At 43.7% G+C, this 5,395-nt stretch overlaps 1 protein-coding gene across 1 annotated transcript in view; it reads right to left on the bottom strand.

The window, feature by feature from the left end:
• Positions 1-4,311: 4,311 nt before the first annotated feature.
• TTLL5 (tubulin tyrosine ligase like 5) overlaps positions 4,312-5,395 on the bottom strand; it is a 150,090-nt gene continuing 149,006 nt past the window's right edge. The window contains exon 35 of the mRNA XM_063117892.1: positions 4,312-4,918. The gene's annotated coding sequence lies outside the window, so the exon portion shown is untranslated. The remainder of the gene's footprint in view (positions 4,919-5,395) is intronic.

Here is a 5,395-nt window from a genome sequence, read left to right as displayed (position 1 = left end):
TTTTCTGTTCATATATATTGTTTGGCCAGGGGAAGAGAGGGATAGATGTAGCAGTTATGGAAGACTTCTATCAAAAATTGCAGGGCAGAGGGGAGTCCATCAAAACTGGGTCCCTTGTGAAAGCCTGCCAAGGAGGGACAACTCAGACGATTTTGACAGATGCACATCAAGATGGGTGGTCTAAGGCAGACTTCTCCAACCTGGTGCCCTCCAGATGGTTTGGATTTCAGTTACCATTGGACCCAACTAGTATGGTCAATGGTCGGGAATGCTGGAAGTTATAATCCAAAACATCTGGAGGACACCATGTAGGGGAGGGCTGGTCTGACGGCTTACTTAAGGAGAAGTGAAACGTGAGTGAGCCTGTGTTTTATTGATCATGAAGTTACTTCGCTCAATAGGAATGTTTGGATGATTTGGGCTCATAGTGAACTAGTCAGCAACCCCATTTCTTTCAACCGCACTTTGATATGTCAGAATGGTTGTTCTTAATCTAATATGATATCCCTTAATGCCAGAGAGCTGCTGTTCATTGGCCCTGTCTAGTTCAATCTGTCTGCTTTGACTGGTGGGAGCTCTCGAAGGTTTCTGGCAAGGGTCTTGGCCTGCTGTGTTGCCCAAGAGCCTTTTCACTGGAAATTCTCCCTGAGGTCTGGTCCATGTGCTCTATCACTGACTGCTGTAAAGAGCAGGCCCACATTAAAAAAAAAGTGCCAGCCTTACTCTACTCACACTGCCTATTGGCCTTCTGCTTATATTTCTGCCATGTGCTTCAGTGTGGTGCTGGGATTGGAATGATTTGGGTTTACTTTCCCTCACAGCCTCAGCTCTTGGCCTCCTAGGATGTTTAGGTCTATAAGGTTTTCAGAATTCTACAGAGTGAATAGAAGGGAAAACCTTGCCAGGTGCGTTTCCCCATAATAGGGGACTGGTAGGAAATACCCACATTTAGTGAAATGTCTATGCAGCTCTTACATGTTAAAAAAAAGACTTGGTGTGGCAAAGAAATACCCCTTGGGAAACTGACCTACAGAACTTGCTTGCACGTCCTCCTTTTCTGCCACCACCTCCTCGTCTTTGTGTGAGGCTGGACTCTCAGCCCACTTGCTTCTTGCCCACTCTATCTCCATAACTCTACTATGTTTACTCAGGTCTCTGCTTTTCACAGTGCAGGTTGTCTCCATCTACTTCAGCTTACTACCAGTTTTCTCAGCCAGTCTTGTCTACTCTGCTTTACTCTCTTTCTCTCCCCCAGCCCTTCCATGCACTTACTTGTCTTCAAGTTCTGGAAGTCATCCCACCCCCGCCCCCGTCCTGCTGGACAGCCCCTTTCATTAGCCCCTCTGCATCTCAACTGACTTGTCTCCCCTGCTCTCCCTTTCCTTCATCCCCTCCCTTCCTGCTGGTTCCTGTTTCTGAAAACACTGCCTGCTGTTGTGACTCCTTCCATCAGCCACTTTGGCTATGTCTCAGATCCAAATTAGCAAATGAACTGATAGCTTTTTAAAAAGTAAACTGTAGACTTATTTGTATGCGTCCAATCTGGATCAGGAATCAGGTGTGAGGGTGAATTTATCTTGCTGCTCCCGGAGATTCCTCCCATTTCACTCCAATGGGAGTTCCTCCCCCCCACTCCAAATAGCAGGTGCCAGGGACCCTGAACTGGTTCAGGACAGCATTGGGGGGAGGGGTTTAGCCTGACACTTGATCCATAATGAAACAATTGCCACTTGTGTAAATGATGTCATGTCAAGTTTGGCTCTTAGCCAGGGAAAAAACTAATGTAATGTGTTTCTTCAACAGACTATCACCCATGAAATTATATAAGTGAGAAATGAGCAATTATAATGGAGAAAGGAAGAAGATATGCTTGCCTGTTCCTGTTTATGAACAGTTCTTGCAAAAATCTAGGTGGATCCATCCCCACACCCTACCAATCCTCACATTTGTCATGGGTATTCCTCCAGGACAGGAAGAATGCACTTTCTCCTTACCATAACACTACGTTGAGGTCCTAACACATGGAATCAGAGCACGGTTTCAAAACTTTAGTGCTCAACCATGCAGCTTGTTCCAGAAGCTGATAGTGAGCTGTGTTGTAGTGTCTGCTGTCCCTTCCCTGGCACAAGACTGCTGCTGTTCATTCTCTAGCATGCTGCTCTAATTCATAATTTCAAGCATTTTTATGAGACATGAAAAACTCCAGACACAGCAGCTGGGCTGGTGTCAATCCATCATTCAGGCTCTTTTGGCTGAGAGCCCGTGACAGGGAAACTCATACTCTGATAAGAGGATACTTCCCACTCATTGCTTCACTTTTAGCCTTTTAATTTTCCTTTAGGTCTCCTTGACCTAATCATGCTCACATGAAGCAAGTAACTCCACCTAGTTGAAACTTTGGTATAGTTTAACTCTTGTGGGCAACTGGGGTTTCATAAACCCTCCAAAAGTAGGGTATCTTTTTCAGAGAGAACAAGCACTGCTGCAATGCATGAGGATGTCAATGTTTTATATGCCAGCACTTCCATCTTTAAACCATTTTTCTACCCCACTCTAGATTCTGATACTTCTCAAAAATAACAAAAGCAATGAGGGGAAGGGGGGGTCATAGCTCAGTGGCTATGCATAGCTCAGGGTAGGCTTTGCATGCCGAATATCCTAGTTTCAACCCCTGGCATCTCAAGGTAGATCTAGGAAAGAATCCTGCGTGAGGATTCTCAAGGTGGAACCAATCCACAAATTGGCCTTGCCTCCTTGCTAATGGGGCATATCCAAAGGATGACTGCCCTTCCTCAAAAGAACTTGAAATCCTGACATCTTCATTATCTATCTAATTCTTCGGTCAAAGCTTCAGGAACACAATTGATTGCAGTGCAATTGCTTGGCAAAACAAATACACAGAGCAAATTGCTTCTGATCACCACAGGATTAATTTCTATGAGTGTTTTTACCCAGTCTCTAAAAGCCCACTTGTCCTTTCTACCAAAAGGCTCCAAAACCATTCAACCTATTAGGAACTTATAAAGTGTCACTGAAAGGCCCATGTGGTGTTTAACTTCAGATAGGATACTCAAGAGACCTTGAAATTCAGATTCCAAGATTTTAAAAACTCCCTAATCAGGAACTGGATGTAGACAGGTCACCTGTTCTTTGATATCAGAGCAGCTAAGCCAAAGGGCTATGACCATCCTGTCAACAGTGACCCACTGGGAGATCAGGGAGAAGAGAGGCAAAACAGGAAGCACAATGAAAAGGGAAGTGCAAGACAGGAAGAATGTTTCAAGGCACTCACGGCCCATTGTCCAAATAGCCTCTTTGGTGATTCCACCAGAAAACTGGTGGAGTAGCAGTCTTTCTACTTCAGTCTCTTACACAGCATATCCATGAGAATACTGAGTCATTAAGAGTCAGGCCCAGTACATGTGTCCTTAATGTGGGATACAGTCCACTGGAATATCAGGATTCCCACCCCTGGGTGTGGACTGTTGCACTGTATACGTGGATCGAAAGCTGTGACTTTCTCTGTCAACTTCAAGACAAAAAGGACAATGTCTTGACTAGTAAAGTGAAACAATTACAGTACTTAACAGGCTAAAACTGGGCACAAGACATTTAGCCTGTCATCTTATAAGTATCTGAGAGGAAGCCCCATTGAACTCAGTGAAACGTACTTGAGTAGACATGCATAGGATTGTGCTGTTAAGCTTAAAAGTAGTAAGTATAGTGGAGGCTATGTAAGCATGTAAGCTATGTAAGCAGTAAGCATAGTAGAGGCCTTCAAGAGGCAGCTGGACAACCATCTGTCAGGGATGCTTTAGGGTGGATTCCTGCATTGAGCAGGGGCTTGGACTCGATGGCCTTGTAGGCCCCTTCCAACTCTGCTATTCTATGATTCTAGTGTAATGAATAGAGTGCAGGGTTTGGATATAGATGAACAAGGACAAATTCCTGTTCAGGGAGTGAAGTAGGATTTTTGTTTGTTTATTTTGCAAGTCACTCTCCCTAGGCCTAATTTACCTCACAGAACAAATAAGCATAAAGCATTTAGAATGCTAAATGGTGCTACAGAAATGATAAATAATGAAGTGAACTGTATCCACGCTCACACTGTTAATCTGAAGTGACAGAACCCAATTGCTGAGTTCAGGCTGGGTCTTGGAATCTCGACTTCTTTAAAACAGCAACTTAAGAAATGTAAATAAATGTGGGGGAAAACCAACGTAACTCATATAAAATCAAAAAAGCCTCCCACTGGAATAAAATTAAATGTCAACTAATTGCAAGACTGTTATTCAGTAGAAAAAAACTAAATTTTAAGCTAAAGAAACAAAATGAATGACTTTATTCAGACTGAGCCGTTCTATGGCTTTCTGCCAAAATCCAAGATGGCAGCCAGTACAAGTGTCTATAGTCAGTCAACATTTTAACCTCTCATGTCAACTGTGGTCATATGGTACGAACGTTGCCTGGTACCTGGTAGAGAACCTTGATTGTTCTCAGGGTGAACTGAAATGACTGCGTAGATGAAGAAACTTGAGCTTTGAAATACATAATACAGACAGAATGCCTGTCTTACACGAGTCCTAACCGCAGTCTGAGGGAGATCTGGTGGATGAAGATGTGATACAAAATGCAAAGGAAGTCCTGAGGCTTAAGCAGCAAAAGCTCAGAGGGAGTAGAAAGCCTCACATCCAGGCTCCAACTCTACTTCCACAAACATGCAGCTGTTTTCCTGTCCTTGGAGAAAATTCTGGAGTGTGCAACAGGTCATGCTGTCAATCTGGGTGTCACCAGGAGCGTGGAATGATGAACAGACATTCCTGCTTCATCTCCTCCTTGCATACTCAAGCACTGAACTGGTTGTTCATCCATTATTCAGGAAGAATCCTTCACTTCAAAAAGTAAGTGCAAGCAGGAGCTGAAAGAGACACAAAGAAAAGCCAATGAATGATTTCAGAGAAGTGGACGCTGACCTACATTTGATACAAATTTCAAAACTGACTGCTTTAACTGCAGGAATAGGAAATGATGTTGCAGTGGTTCTGATTCCTGTTGTCCGGGTTGGAAGATAAATACTGCTAGAGACAGGGAACAGAATTGGCTTTGTAATCAGATGGCTGCCTTTTCACAACAAGTGCAGACATGATTTAGGGAAACAGGTTCTGGCTATTCCCCGGGATTTTTACGGTGCTCCAAGGTGGACACCGCAGGGCCCAATAGGGAGCGTGAGAAGCTGAAGTTTGGGCATATCCTAGATGTGGAAGAATACATGAAAACCAGTTGATTTATTGATTTATTTTATTACATTTTTATACCGCCCAATAGCCGAAGCTCTCTAGGCAGTACTGTATGTGACTGCAGCTATAATTCCATTTCTCTGTCTAACCTCCATCAT

Source organism: Elgaria multicarinata, chromosome 2 (assembly GCF_023053635.1).
Source record: "Elgaria multicarinata webbii isolate HBS135686 ecotype San Diego chromosome 2, rElgMul1.1.pri, whole genome shotgun sequence".
Lineage (NCBI taxonomy): Eukaryota > Metazoa > Chordata > Lepidosauria > Squamata > Anguidae > Elgaria > Elgaria multicarinata.
Note: the sequence above shows the minus strand (reverse complement) of the source record. Positions and strands in the feature narration are given on the sequence as shown.